Here is a 16,811-nt window from a genome sequence, read left to right on the forward strand (position 1 = left end):
TGCAGTACAAATGCCTGTCTTTTTTCTTGTGACCAGGTTCCAGCATCCCAAATCAGCTACAGCCTTCACCCTGGGGCATGAGAATGGACAAGGCAATTGGATGGGACTACACTAGCAGCACACAAGAGATAAACCATAAAGCCTTGTTTCAAATCCAGTCAGGCCAATATTTAGACCATGTCATGGTCAATGTTTGTTAAGCTCTTGTTCGATTCCCACTGCAGCTCCTTGTGACTCTGGGCAAAAGTCACGTAACCCTCCATTGCCCCTGGTACAAAATAAGTACCTGAATATATGTAAACCGCTTTGAATGTAGTTGCAAAAACCTCAGAAAGGCCGTATATCAAGTCCCATTTCCCTATTTGAGATTCTACATGGAATGTTGCTACTATTTGAGATTCTGTTGCTACTATTTGAGATTCTACATGGAATGTTGCTACTATTGAGATTCTGTTGCTACTATTTGAGATTCTACATGGAATGTTGTTATCCCACTAGCAACATTCCATGTAGAAGCCTGCCCTTGCAGATCAGCAACGCGGCTGCGCAGGCTTCTGTTTCTGTGAGTCTGACGTCCTGCACGTACGTGCAGGACGTCAGACTCACAGAAACAGAAGCCTGCGCGGCCGCATTGCTGATCTGCAAGGGCAGGCTTCTACATGGAATGTTGCAAGTGGAAAAGTAACCTAGTGGTTAGTGCAGCGGACTCTGATTCTAGGAAAGTGGGTTCAATTCCCACTGCAGCTCCTTGTGACTCTGGACAAGTCACTTAACCCTCCATTGCCCCTGGTACAAAGTAAGTACCTGAATATATGTAAACCACTTTGAATGTAGTTGCAAAAACCTCAGTATATCAAGTCCCATTTCCCTTTCCCTCTTCTTGAAGGATTGTCTGTACTCCTGTGTAAGTGTCAGGTGCAATTGCCTAAATTTGTGGTATTATTTTCTTTATTAACTCCTATTTGTTGTCTTGGATCCATTTATCTTTTGTGGACTTGAGTGACATTTCTTTGATGTAATTTATGATTTTATATTGTTTATTGCTCTAACATGTTTTACACTGTTATATCACTTTTCTGTACAAGTATATTGTTTGGTTGGAAAATATTAAATTTGATATATAAAATTTTTTAATTAAATTATTCATGGATTTTCAGTGCCACTATGCAGATAGTGAGTGGCAGTGAATGCCATTGCAATTTCAACAATGGTGATATTCAAACTTCTATCCAAATATCTACCCAGATAAAGTTATGACTGCAGTTTTCTGTTCTAACTTTATCTAAATATTATCTGGGTAATAGTCTAAATATTGCTCCTAATCAGCATCTAATGTTTGGTACACTATAGAATTGGGGGGAGGGGGCTAATTTCACAATGAGGAGGGAGTGAGGAGTGGCATGAAATTGGTATTTCCAATGTCAAAAGTCTGAGTCTCTACCAGTCCTATGGAAACCTAAATCTACTCTACAACGATAGAGTAGCCAAAAAGAATCTCCAGGGCCGGATAAAAGTGTTTATTAAATTACCTGCTAATTGAGTTTCAAGTTCAGCACACGCAGATTTTATTTTTCTTTTAAATACATCTCTTTGGCAGACCCTCAAGCTGCTTAAGGAACCCCAGCCCAGACAGCTATGGTCAGTCACATTCATGCCAATTTTTACTAAGAGAATGGGTTTTAATTAAAACAGAGAAGTTACAAACGGTTTCTTAGGGAGCAAAGAGAAGACTATCTCATGGATTAGCAGCCTACAGACGGTCACAGGTTGCTGGGCTACTGTCTCTGCTCTGAGAGTGCACACACTCATTAATGAGGATGACCAGATGTCCGCTGAATTTTAACTGCCTACCACAATAACCTCTAATCGACCAGTGGGTTGGCCTCTCTCACTTAAGCTGTCCAACAGATATCAGTGATCTTCTGCCCCTTGCCCAAGATTGGAAGCAATATGTTACTAGTAATTATGTTATAACCAAGACCATACTATATACCAACAGTCGAAAAGCCAGAGACTGGCTAGAGACTCCAGTATGCAAAAGTAGAATGTTCTGCACATGGGCACAAATAAAGTCTATCATTTATTTATTTATTTGGATTTTGCTCATGCCTTTGCCAGTAGTAACTCAAGGTGAGTTACATTCAGGTACGCTTGTGGAACTGGACAACACAACACAACACAGAGGACACACACAGGGAGGAGTAGCCTAATGGTTAGTGCAATGGGCTTTGAGCCTGGCGACCAGGGTTCAGTTCCCACACAGCTCCTTGTGGCCTTGGGTAAGTCACCTAACCCTCCATTGCCACAGGTACAAAAACATAGATTGTGAGCCCTCTAGGGACAGAGAAAGTACCTGCATATAAAGTGTACAGCAATGTGTACATCTAGTAGCACTGTAGAAATGATTAGTAGTAGTAGGATACATGGCCTTGCACCTCTAGGAGTGGAGGGCTCGTAGGATGGGGAGGGGGATACAGGGTATGTTACCTTAGGACTTGGAGGGGTTTGTGCAGGACTGCAGACTCAGATCTAGCACCAGAAGACTACTACTACTACTACTATTTAGCATTTCTATAGCGCTCAAGGCGTACGCAGCGCTGCACAAACATAGAAGAAAGACAGTCCCTGCTTAAAGAGCTTACAATCTAATAGACAAAAATAAATAAAGTAAGCAAATCAAATCAATTAATGTGAATGGGAAGGAAGAGAGGAGGGTAGGTGGAGGCGAGTGGTTACAAGTGGTTACGAGTCAAAAGCAATGTTAAAGAGGTGGGCTTTCAGTCTAGATTTAAAGGTGGCCAAGGATGGGGCAAGATGTAGGGGCTCAGGAAGTTTATTCCAGGCATAGGGTGCAGCGAGACAGAAGGCGTGAAGTCTGGAGTTGGCAGTAGTGGAGAAGGGAACAGATAAGAAGGATTTATCCATGGAGCGGAGTGCACGGGAAGGGGTGTAGGGAAGGACGAGTGTGGAGAGATACTGGGGAGCAGCAGAGTGAGTACATTTATAGGTTAGTAGAAGAAGTTTGAACAGGATGCGAAAACGGATAGGGAGCCAGTGAAGGGTCATGAGGAGAGGGGTGGTATGAGTATAGCGACCCTGGCGGAAGATGAGACGGGCAGCAGAGTTTTGAACCGACTGGAGAGGGGAGAGGTGACTAAGTGGGAGGCCAGCAAGAAGCAGATTGCAGTAGTCTAAACGAGAGGTGACAAGGGTGTGGATGAGGGTTTTGGTAGAGTGCTCAGAAAGAAAGGGGCGGATTTTACGGATGTTGTAAAGAAAGAAACGACAGGTCTTGGCAATCTGCTGGATATGAGCAGAGAAGGAGAGAGAAGAGTCAAAGATGACCCCAAGGTTTCAAGCTGAGGAGACAGGGAGAATGAGAGAGCCATCAACAGAAATAGAAAACGGGGGGAGCAGGGAGGTGGGTTTGGGGGGGAAATGAGAAGACTAAAAGGGGAAGTTATCAATATAGGCTACAGCTAAAAGGGATCATTTTACTGTTAACTCCAGTTAATAGTAACCAGGGGCCCTGTTTACTAAGCCATGCTAGAGGTGCATTAGCGTTTTAGAGCAGGCAAAGCAGTAGCATGCAATAATTGTGTAGACACCCATAATATTCTTATGGGCATCTACATAGTTAGCACACGCTAAAAACGCCAGCGCACCTTAGTAAACAGGGCCCTAGGTTTCACAGCATAAAATGGGATCTGTGCTAAAATAGCATGAGTTAGTGGTAAAATAACATATTTTAATGGTAGCCCATGCTGATAACTACAACCCTAAGTGGTTTGGTCCCAAGATACAGATTCCTATGTTAATGTATTTTTGTCATACTTAAAATCCACTTTTCCAAATAGCAACTTGCCCAAAGCAAAGTACAGCAAATAACAGAAAAAACAAGATATGATGGTAAAAGCGAGTGCAATTGAAAAATGACAAAAGATGCTAATTACTACCGATTAGCGTGCGCTGAATGCAAAGAAGCCCATGGGAATTGAATGGGCTTCTTTGATTTCAGCGCACTGCTAATCCATAGCGCTGCTTTGTAAAAGGAGCCCTAAATATGCAAAATGATACATACTACTAATTATCAAAAGAGACAATTTAAATTCTGCAAATTAAAACAATCACCAGAACGTAAGGTACAAAGCTAAACACATCCTAAAAGGATATGCTATACGCAGCGTTTAAAAATGATATCACAAGAACGGCAAATCTGTCAGGCACCTTCAGATGGGCACCCCAATTGCCCCAGTCATGTGTACACCACTTGCAAATATGCGCTATGCATGACAGTCATGTATTTACAGAATAGCATTGGCAACATCCTGGAGTGTGCACAACTATGAGTGCACATACGTGCATCTATGCTAGTATTGTAATGGCTCAAAATTCAAAGTAATTTAGGAGCCTTTTTACTAAGACGCATATAGGCACCTATGCATGTACAACGTGAATCAAATTAGAACCACCGGCCAGCTACCATGTGCCTCTGGTGGTAATTCTAATTCAGCTGCTTGTGCTGTACCTGTTTGGTTTACACTGCAGATACACAAACCCTCATCTCTGTCCATGGTGCTGACTGCTACTGAAGTCAGTCGCTGGAGTCTCTCTCTCAGTGTAACAGAAAGGCAGGCTGAATACTGCAGTGCTGTCCTGGCAGCTTTGATGAATGATGTGCTAATTCTGCATTACATGGTGCAGTGCCTTCTCTCCAGCCAGGATCCCTCACATCTAGCTCAGCCCTTCTCCTCTTCTCCCACTCACCTGTCCAAGCCAGACTCGGCAGACTAGAACTAATCCTCCTGTTGTGCTCCATTCTGCATGAGCAAACCAACTAAGGATTTCAGTTTGTATGTGAGATTCTGGTCTGGATGCTTCAAAAGTGGGCTATCTAACTGGTTTTGTAATTTTTAATACATGAAAAGCATTAAGGTGGTGGTCAGAGCTGAGTAGGGTTGCAATCGAGCTCTAGATTCGCCCGACAGGTTGGATCCAGTCCTGGTCTTACCCCATGCATGTAGGGATTTGTAGCCTGGCCTTTCTTAGGGAATCCAATGGGGAAATCAGAACCACAAGTCCATGCATGCAATAGGATAAGGCCAGGACTGGATTAGGCAAATCTGGATCTAGTTGGCAAACCTAGAGTTGGGGACTCTCAATCCAGCTAGGCGTAGTTGCAAGACCTTGGCAAATCACGTTCCTTCTCTGTGCTTCTGTTCTAATCACAGCTCTTGCCACTGACTATTTATAGACTTAGGGGTTCTTTTACTAAGGTGCGCTGAAAAAGGGCCTCCGATAGTGTAGATGTGTGTTCTGGGCATGCGCAGAATTATTTTTTAGCGCACCTACAAAAATGTGGGGTTTTTTTGCTGAAAATGGACATGTGGCAAAATGAAAATTGCCGTGCATCCATTTTGGGTCTGAGACCTTACCGCAAGCCATTGACCTAGCAGTAAGGTCTCACGCGGTAACCGGGTGGTAATGGTCTGTACGCATCAAAAGCCACTCGGAGTGCGTATCTGCCGCTCACCAGAAAATAAAAAATATTTTTCAGACACGTGTCAAAATTGAAATTACCGCAAGGGCCACACGGTAACTGGGTGGTAACTTCAATTTGGGGCGTGTTGGGTACGCGTAGGTACCTACACGGCTTAGTAAAAGGGCTCCTCTGCATCTCTGTGTGCTTCAGTATACTCCATTATATTTTTGACCACTGTAAACAATAACAGCAGCTCGGAGCACACATTAGGGTGTTTGAAGAGAGGATTTCTCATGATTCTTTCTTTAAAATCTACCAGTTTTGATAGGTTTTGGAAGCAGAAGGAAATCCATGCAAATTAAGTGCCGGTTGGGAAAAACGAATGTGTGCAAGTTAGAACAGACCCCAAAGGGAAAGCACATATTGGCGCCTGTTTCCTGCATTTAAATATAAGCATTCCAAGTTTACTCTCCATTTTCTGCATACAACTCTTTCCAGTCAAAACAATGTGCTTTGAAGATGCAAAAATCATGCACTGTTGCTTCATTCTGTGCCCTAACCCTGCCCCCAGGAACAACTCCAATAAATGCAGGTAGACGTCTACACATTAACAAAACAATGCACATAATTTTACTTGCACACAGGGGGTAAAACAGATGACTTAACAACAGAAAAACCAAAATATTTCACCTGTGGTAATAACTTTTAAAATTGCTCTCAACGGTGCTACTTAGAATCAAATACTGTGGAAGGCATTTTTACCAATGGGGCTATTTTCATACCCTTAGTAGTGGGGAAAGAATTATTTGTTTCAATTAGGGTGAAAACAATTAACCAAGCCTTACTGAAGTTTAGGCCATATTCACATGGCAACCTAATTCTCTTGTATCTGAGGGATCCTTTTACAAAGGCACACGTCTGCTACGTGCACCAGAAAATAACAAATATTTTTCAGACGCGCGCCAAAAATGAAATTACCACAAGAGCCAAGCGGTAGTCAGGCAGTAAGTCCATTATTGCACGCATTGGGCATGCGTAGGCACCAACGCGGCTTAGTAAAAGTGGCCCTGAATGTACTCTTGTGCATTGGTGAGATTTAGGGCAACCCTACACCATTTCATCAATCTATTCCTCTGTCTGATAAGGTCTTGTGGTGTTCAATGACTTTGGACACATCCCCTGAGTTCGCTTTCTCTCCAGTGACTAGTTGAAAAGATGCTTCTTTTAGGTGGTCCTTTATTAGCATTTTTAGTGTGTACTAAACACTACAGACACCCATATATTCCTATGGATGTCTCTAACATTCACTGTGTGCTCATTTTTAGTGCGTGCTAAAAACGTTTGCACGCCTTAGTAAAAGGACCAATTAATCTGCTATAAAAAGAGGTTATAAGGCTCATTTTATGTTCATTTCACCCAAATGATAGTGGCTATCGGGGAGAGCACATCTGTTTGCCAGCAGACTGCCCCCATACCTTTTAAGAAGTGCAAAAAAGTAATTTCTGTTTTGCTTTGATTCAATCCTTTTCCCTTTAGGGATCCTCCACCTTTACTTTATGCATTTTTGAATTCCATCACTGTTTTGTCTCTATCACCTCTAATAGGAGGGGTGGGGTAGATCAGAGAGCAATCCGACAAAACTGAATATTTAGCACTGTGATCGATCGATTTAGGCTCAAAATGAACCTAAAGAAATCAGAATTTGTATGAGTGGATAGGCTACAGAGGTAATTGGAGTTTGCATCTGCACTGGTTGGGACATTATTACATAGTAACATAGTAAATTATGGCAGATAAAGACCTGAATGGTCCATCCAGTCTGCCCAACAAAATAAACTCATTTTACATGGTATGCGATACTTTATATGTATACCCGAGTTTGATTTGTCCTTGCCTTTCTCAGGGCACAGACCGTAGAACTCTGCCCAGTACTGTTCTTCTACTAAAAGTTCTGAACGTAATGTCGAAGCCCCTTAAAATTTACACTCAAGTCCATCCATATCTATTCAGTCATGATCAGGGCATAGACCGTAGAAGTCTGCCCAGCACCAGTTTTGCTTCCCAATTATCAGTGTCGCCACCCAATCTCCACTAAGATTCCACAGATCCATTCCTTCTAAACAGGATTCCTTTGTGTCTATCAAATGCATGTTTGAATTCCATTACCGTTTTCATCTCCACCACCTCCAGCGGGAGGGCATTCCATGTATCCACCACCCTCTCTGTGAAAAAATACTTCCTGACATTACTCCTGAGTCTGCCCCCCTCAACTTCAATTCATGTTCTCTAGTTCTACCGCCTTCCCGTCTCCGGAAAAGGTTTGTTTGCAGATTAATACCTTTCAAATATTTGAACGTCTGCATCATGTCACCCCTGTTTCTCCTTTCCTCCAAGGTATACATGTTCAGGTCAGCAAGTCTCTCCTCATATGATTTGCAACGCAAATCCCATACCATTTTTGTAGCTTTTCTTTACACCACTTCAAGTCTTTTTACATCTTTAGCAAGATACGGCCTCCAAAACTGAACACTAGTTTGGAAGGAAAAACTCTAATGGATGAGAGACTGACATTGGAACCATGGACTGCAGCAGTGAGTCCTGAGGTAACTTTAAGTTCTTTTGTGTTGTTTCTAATTGAAAATGACGGGAAAAAACCTCACATTTTTATTTTATTTCTGTGATTTAGTGCATGTTAAACCACAGATTTTTTTTTTTTAAAAGAAGAATGAAATATTTTTTTTCTCTCAAGTGCATCCCTACCTTGCAAGGAGGTGGTGAAAACCAAAACAGTAACAGGCAGGTTAAGTCAGAGGTTTGTGCAACAGGAAGGGAAACTGGACCTCCTGGTTTATCACCATCATGTTTTATGTTCCTATGTTTCAGAAAAAGCCATATATTTATTTACATTAATGTCTGGCCTGTTACATGCTTGGGACAGTTACAGCATAAACCGAGACTTAGAGATTTTAATCAAGACATGCACAGCATAGGGAATGAAAGCTTAAGACACAAGCCCGAAAGCCCGTATTGAAGGGCCCAATTAACCATGGGCTGGGCAACTTACTGAGACAGTGGTCTCGGGTCGCCTGGAGAAGGTTCTGGAGTTGGTTTTCCTATAGGAGATGGGTCTATGGCTAGGAGGATTATGAGATTGGCTTCTTTAAATCAAAATGTTTTTCGCCCACTGGACTCTTATGTCCCTATTGGACAGGTACCCTTGAGGGGTGGGCTGCTGGCAAGAGTATTTAAGTAGCCCTTCTGAGAATCAGGGCTTTCCTGCTTCCTAGAGGTGGCTTACCCACTCACATGCCCTATGTGTGGTTTGCGCTGGGCTTGGTTTCTGTGGGATCTGAGGTGTTGCAATGGAAAGTGGTTAGGGTTGTCGCAGCGGCAGACACCTGAGCTACAGGGGTTGTGGCTCATGGGGAATGAATTGTAACAATAAGCAAAGGACAAGGTTTGATTATCATGATGGGTCACCAGACCTGGTTAATGGGCATGGAGGCCCATGCCTGCACCAGGGCTCTTGCTGTCAAGGCGGAGTTGTGAGAACTGAGATCGGCAGAGACAGAACAGTAATGAACTTGCTACTTAGTTGACAAGTCGAGTAGCCAGGGGGGGGGGGAGGGGGTATTTTCCATAACATTTTATGTGTAGCTCGGGATGTTATTGTTCAGGTTTCCTGATAACCCATTTAAAGAGTTGTGAATAAACAAAGATGAGGCCTACAGTTTACTTTCACTTTGTGTATTGTTGAATTATTGTAAGCAGTGTTGGGGTTTAAAGCATGAATGCGAGGGGGTGTGCCATGTTAAATAAGGAAGGTAAAAGAGTAAAGATTGGTGGGTTGGATAAATCATTCTGGTCTTCTATTAATACCATCTTATAATGTTGACTCCAAGATGTATGTTTTAATACTGCCAAATTAACATTGTTCTGATTTGGGGATGATTCATTACTATGTTTTTCTGTTTCTATGGGGGAGGGGGGGATTGGAGAAGATGCTAAACATTAACAGGATCCCAGATGCTCCTGTTGAGATATCACTGGAGCAGTGGTAGCAGGTGAACAAAGAAAATTCAGACATTTGATATGAAAACTGTTCTTCCCAGAAGCTTTCCACTAGGGTGCGATGGATGCAGACAGTGGGGGCACTGCACTGACAAGGGGATCCCAGGATTTGGACCTTGGCTTCTGCAGGCTGAACTACTTCACTGATTGTTTCAACCCCTCCCCCGGCCTCCTTTCAGGAGAAGGCTGCGGATGAGGAAGTCACAAACCACAAACCGCACTGCAGAGCAGCAGGAGGAGGAAGGGAGGGAGGAGAGAAAGAAAAGAAATTCCAGTCTAGACGGGAGAAAATGGGAACAGGAGGAGCTGCAGGACTGAAGTGTCTGCTTGGGACACAAGGAAAGTTGTGTACAAACAAGGTCCACTGAGCAACAGAAAGATAGAATATTTTATTATTTTATTTATTTGTAGCATTTGTATCCCACCTTTCCCACCTATTTTTTTTTTATTTTTGTTACATTTGTACCCCGTGCTTTCCCACTCATGGCAGGCTCAGGCTTACATGGGGCAATGGAGGGTTAAGTAACTTGCCCAGAGTCACAAGGAGCTGCCTGTGCCTGAAGTGGGAATCAAACTCAGTTCCCCAGGACCAAAGTCCACCACCCTAACCACTAGGCCACTCCTCCACTGTTGCTACTATTTGAGATTCTACATGGAATGTTGCTATTCCACTAGCAACATTCCATGTAGAAGTCGGCCCTTGCAGATCACCAATGTGGTCGCGCAGGCTTCTGCTTCTGTGAGTCTGACGTCCTGCACATACGTGCAGGACGTCAGACTCACATGCCTGCACAGGAATGTTGCTATGCTAGTGGAATAGCAACATTCCATGTAGAATCTCCAATAGTATCTATTTTATTTTTGTTACATTTGTACCCTGCGCTTTCCCACTCATGGCAGGCTCAATGCGGCAAGCAATGGAGGGTTAAGTGACTTGCCCAGAGTCACAAGGAGCTGCCTGTGCCTGAAGTGGGAATCAAACTCAGTTCCTCAGTTCCCCAGGACCAAAGTCCACCACCCTAACCACTAGGCCACTCCTCGCTCAATGTGGCTTACGATTGTTCCGTAATGGTGATCACCAATTCTGGAAAAAGGGAAATACTTAGTTAAAATATGGAGGTGACATGCCCATGTGGAATTAGTTAGTCAAATAAATAAAGTTCATTTTCGTAATAAGAAATAAAAGATAATTGGATAAAACTTCAATTGTAGTAGATTAGACTTGAACAATCAGGAATAAAGAGTTACTTTTTGTGTAGTTCTGGTATAAATTTTGTTATTGGTCATTTAGGATGGATCTTTGTGGTATGCCTTACTGAATAAGTTAATTTTCAGTATTTTTCAGAAATTATTTATGTTGTGTGTTGTTTTTATTGATTTTGGTAATTCATTCCATATTCATTCCATATCCAGGTTATAAGAACGTTAGAATAGCCATATTAGATCAGACCAGTGATCCATCTAGCCCAGTATACTGCTTCCAGCAGTGGCCAATCCCTTATGGTGTCCGGGAAGAGACACACAAATGCTTTCTTGCTATGGAATCTTAGCGGAGATTGGGTGGCAACGCTGGTAATTGGAGAGTAAAACCAATGCTGGGCGGACTTCTACGGTCTGCGCCCTGATCGTGGCTGAATAGATATGGAGGGGCTGGTGTAAATTTTATGGGGCTTCGATGTTAGCTTCAGAACTTTTAGTACAGGAACAGTGCTGGGCAGACTTTTACGGTCTGTGCCCTGAGAAAGGTAGGGATAAATCAAACTCAGGTATACATATACAGTATCACATACCATGTAAAATGAGTTTATCTTGTTGGGCAGACTGGATGGACCGTTCAGGTCTTTATCTGCCGTCATTTACTATGTTACTACGTTTGCTCAAACAAGCACCATTAAACTGAATGCATTACCTTGACTCTGGCTGAGTTTCACTTCTAGCTTTATCAAAAGGAACACTGTAAAAATGTTTGTGAAATATCAGATTGTCCCCATTACAATCCCCAACCCCTGAAATATTTAATCCAAACCTGCTCAAAACCATTTATTGTACCTGCATTCCATATACTCATCTCAAATCTTTACAGTTGTGAAGCAATTCAGACGACTGCAAATTCCGCATGGGAAACTAGTCCAGAATGCATTGCACCTCGAGGCTGCATGTCTAAGCTACGCAGCCCTTGGGAAATATATTGCCTAAATTCAAAGCATCTATTATCTATCATTCATTCCCATTCAATTTCCTTGTTCAATCCCCCTGGTTGCGTAGTGTTTCATAGATAAATAAAATGCTGTTCCTTGTGAACCAATTTATCCGGGCTCACCTTTCCCTGATTAGAATCTTGTAAGAGTACCAAAAATTTCAACTCACCAATTGAATGACTATATTCCTTCCAATGGGCAGCTAACGGGGCATCCTTTTTATTAGTTTTAATACTACTAATGTGTTCCCCTATACATATTTTCACTGTTCTCATAGTTTGGCCAATGTAATGTAGTCCACAGGGGAAAATAATACAGTAAACGACCCTGGCAGATTTACAATCTGTTCTCGAATACAAATGAAATAGTTTACTTGAATGGGGAACCTGTACTACATCTGTTTCAAAAGCATACTGGCAATAGATGCGGGCTCCGCATTTAAAATGACACCTGCCTGCAAACTGATGGGGCTTAGGATTAGTCAAAAGTTCACCCCATGGGTTAAATACGGGAGGGTCACGTGACAAGATGGCAGCACGCAAGTTTGTGGGTTGAGAACTCCAGAGTTTAGTTTGCCAAATTTTTTCTTCTTTTAAGCGATGCCGCATACAAAGCGTAAAGGATCGGTCAGGGGCGAGTCCTCGCTGCCCAGACCGCCCGTTAGGCAACAAACAATGCAGCGATATACCACGACTACATCTACCCCGATATCCGGAGGCAGTCCAGCAGCCCCATTGGGAGGAGACCAACGGAGCCTTGGACTTGATGTTACCTTATCTTCTCCGGAACTCGAACCACCGCCCCAGCCCGAAGGACGCTACCCTCAGAGAGGGTTCCCGGGACCGGAAGTGGTTTTGCAGGGGCCCTCGGAGCGAGGAGTGGAGGTGGCAAAGGCCGACGGAGGGAAGGGAGAGAATGTTCCCCTTCCTCAGCCAAGTGCTTCAATCACTAGATCTGGGACGGTGACGCTGGAGAGAATCTGGGAAACTCTCCAGCGTTTGGACATGTCAGTGGTCAATTCAACAAAAGAAGTTTCATCTCTTGTAAGTAAAGTGGATTCACTTTCTATAAATATGGAAAATATAAAACAAGAATTTGGTTCGCAGGTTAAAGATTTAAAATCAGAATTGAAAACTCTCCAAGACTTTAACATAACCACAGTCAAAGATAGAACCTTTATTCACCGGAAAATAGAACAAATTGAACATTTTCAGCGTAGATTAACTCTACGTTTTTTTAACTTTCCAAAATCTATGGGAGTCAGTCCTCTGGACGCATTTAAGAAATATTTAATGGAGATCTTACATTATTCCCCAGAAACGTTTCCGCCGATAAGTAAAATTTACTATATTCTACCAAAGAAAGATTTACAACAACTTCCAGAGGTTCCTGACTTACCAAGAGTAAATAAAGATACTCTGAATTTGACTGATTTCTTAGAGGCCTCTATATCCGAAGAATCTGAAAGGCTGACTTTGATGGTGACGTTTGTATTTGAGCAAGACCTGGAGGCAATTAAACGCCTATACTTTAGAAACTCAAAGATACTCTTCCTGGGTAAAAAGATTTGGATGTTCCCAGATGTAACTAGATCAACCCAGGAAAGAAGGAGAGCTTTTCTAACTCTTAGGGCTGAAACTTTGGCTCTGGGAGCATCATTTTATCTCAACTATCCTTGTAAATGTGTGATTAAATTTTTGGGGATAAAATATATTTTTTTTCAGCCTGAACATCTTAGTGAATTTATAAAAATGAAGAAATTGGTTGCTGGCTAGAACCAATTAATCGGGTATATTTAGTTTGGATAGATGAGTGCTAAGCTATATTGTTCTTAAAGTTTTCCTTAGCATTTCTCCATGTATTTTCTTTCATGTGGCCTTCCTTATAGTGGTCTAAAGAGGGGGGAAAAATGTTTTTCTTATAAAAATATAATTGTGTTTACAATTTTAAGTTCCGTATTGCTGGTTCAAGTTTGTATATGACTTGTAAAAATTTAAATGCATTAAAAATAAAAATTAAAAAAAAAAAAAAAAAAAAAGTTCACCCCATGACAGGCGAATTTGGCCAATCTTAAGCGCTGTTGGGGAATCGGGTAACATACACACTACTGCATCAGAATGTACAGATGAACCAGGATGTAACACTCATTGTCTATCAGCATATAAAGCACTTTTATATGCTTTTTTTAACAACAGATTTCGGATACCCTCACTGACAGAATCTATAAAGCATAGCTGTAGCCTGTAACTTAAACTGAAATGGTGGAGCTCAAATGTTTCAGCCGGAGAAATTAACCAATAGGAACACTGTTCCGCAATGCCTAGGGTGATAACTACATAGTAAATGATGGCAGATAAAGACCTGAACGGTCCATCCAGTCTGCCCAACAAGATAAACTCATTTTACATGGTATGTGATACTTTATACCAGAGTTTGATATGTCCTTGCCTTTCCCAGGGCACAGACCATAGAAGTCTGCCCAGCACTCTTCTTGTACTAAAAGTTCTGAAGATTCTGGAATCCTAAAGAGTTACAAGATTCTGGAATCCCAGTTAGTAGCAACATTCCATGTAGAACCCCAAAGAGTAACATAGTAACATAGTAAATGAGAGCAGATAAAGACCTGAACGGTCCATCCAGTCTGCCCAACAAGATAAACTCATTTTACATGGTATGTGATACTGTATACCCGAGTTTGATTTGTCCTTTCCTTTCTCAGGACACAGACCATCGAAGTCTCTTGTACTAAAAGTTCTGAAGATTCTGGAATCCCAATTAGTAGCAACATTCCATGTAGAACCCCAAAGAGTAACATAGTAAATGACGGCAGATAAAGACCTGTACGGTCCATCCATTCTGCCCAACAAGATAAACTCTAGAGTTATGTAACTCTAGAGTAATGTAACACCATATTTTTGTCTGTAGTTTTGCGAAATACAGAGGTATTGAACCCACCCAGATCATTCAGAGAAATATTAATATCCAAAAAATATCTTCTCCCGTGTTCCATTGAGTAGTAAATTTAACATTCTGGTCCACATTATTAATGTAAGTAACAAATTCTACTACTACTACTACTACTACTATTTAGCATTTCTATAGCGCTACAAGGCATACGCAGCGCTGCACAAACATAGAAATTCCCTGAGTTGTTCCTCTGACCCTCTCCAAATCATTATGACATCATCGATAAATCTCTTCCATGAAGCCTTATGCCTATCATACATACAGCATTCCTTTTGATAAGGCTAGAAGCGAAACTCAGCCAGAGCCAAGGCAACTGCCTGGAGGAGGGGTGCACTCCACTCTGGGTGGCAACCAAGCTAAGTACACCACTGCTCACAAGACAGAAAGATCTCCATGCAGTTCAGACATACTGCAAGCTATGCGGTGCTGGAAGATAGCAGAATAGGTGTGCAAAAACTGGCACCAGAAAGAAGCCTCCAGAGAAAGTATAGGGGGAGATTAAAAACTAGAGAGGTGGGGAGAGCCAGCTTGAAGGGGATAGAGGTGGAGACAGGAAGGTGGGAATTCATAGTGTCTGCCACTTTGTCCCACATTGAAGTTTTTGTCAAACTGGCTCCGGCTTGAAAAATAGTGAATATCTCTGTAGAAGAGGATTGCATTGTTCCGATCATTTTCCCCCAGTAGCATACAAAGTACAAGAGATCCCTCAGCTCTGTTCTCCAGAAGATTTGAACCTTGCAGGCATGAAGTCGATTGAGTTTATTCTTGCTGCCTCTTGATTGTGATGCATGCTCCTCTGTGTTGACTGACTTTGTGCAGCTTCATTGCTTGCTTTCATAGCAGGGCTAGTGTTGAGGGATGCGGCCGGGGCAAATGCTTGGGTGCTGAAGCTTGCCTATTGCCTACTGGTAGGGGGACCCTTCCTGAATTTCTGCCCTGTGCCCAGCATGTGTAACCCCCAACCCTGTTTCATAGCCAATGCCCTGATAACTGTGTGGCTATTTTTTTCTGCTCTTAGGCAAGTATGATTTTATACTACTAATCATATAATAACCAATTCGTCATTATGTAGCTAGGTTTATTATGTAGCTAGGTTCAAAATTTGACTATCACATCACAATAATTTGTATACATAGCAAATGCACTAACAGATCAAAGATATCTGTTGAGTAATTTTATCAGGGATATCAAGAATCGTGGTCTGTTCCATGAACTGAATCAATCCTTCCTCTTCTTCTAGAAAGAGGCCAACTGTCTTTTGACTGTATACAGGTCAACACCGCATTTCAAGATGTTCACTTCTGTCTGCCCGTTTTACTTTCTTACATCTTTTGTTAACCTTATTATTCCCTTGAAGTTATGTGCACGTATTTGAAATAGAAACCTGATCTTTATTCCCCATTATATAGTGAGATAGGGGGCAGGAGTCTGATAAGCACAGTTCAGGAGAGAGACCTTGGGGTGATAGTGTCTGAGAATCTCAAGACAGGGAAACAATGTGACAAGGCAGCTGCAGTTGAGAAAGATGTATTATGTTCAGATTTGGAGGCTGTATCTAGCCAAGGACATAAAAAGAATAGAAGTGGTCCAGAGAAAAGTGACAAAAATTGTATGGGGCATAGCCACCGCATGTGGTCAAAGTCTCCCTTATCATCCCATCTTTTTCATCATGTATCTAGAATGTTCCTTTGTATTTTATGCATCTCTTACAGCGTGTAACTTAGCTAAATTTGAAATAAAAATAAAGATGAAAAAATGGTTTGGGGTTTATGAAAGACATGTGAGAAGAAACTTGATGAACTAAAATATATACCCTAGCCTAGAAGAAAGGAGGGATAGGGGTGATATGCTACAGATGTTTAAATACTTGAAAGGCAGTAATATAAACACAAATCTTTTCCAGAGACAATGAAGTTGATGAACTAGAGGACATGAATTGAGGTTATAGGGTGGTCGACTTAGGAAGTACTTTTTAATGGAGAGGGTGCTGGATACCTGAATGCCCTCCCGTGGGTGGTGGTGGAGACATAAATGGTGACAGAATTTTAAAATACATTGGATAAACACAAAGGATTCCTATAAGGAAAGAGGAT

Source organism: Microcaecilia unicolor, chromosome 12 (genome assembly GCF_901765095.1).
Source record: "Microcaecilia unicolor chromosome 12, aMicUni1.1, whole genome shotgun sequence".
NCBI classification, from domain to species: Eukaryota; Metazoa; Chordata; class Amphibia; order Gymnophiona; family Siphonopidae; genus Microcaecilia; species Microcaecilia unicolor.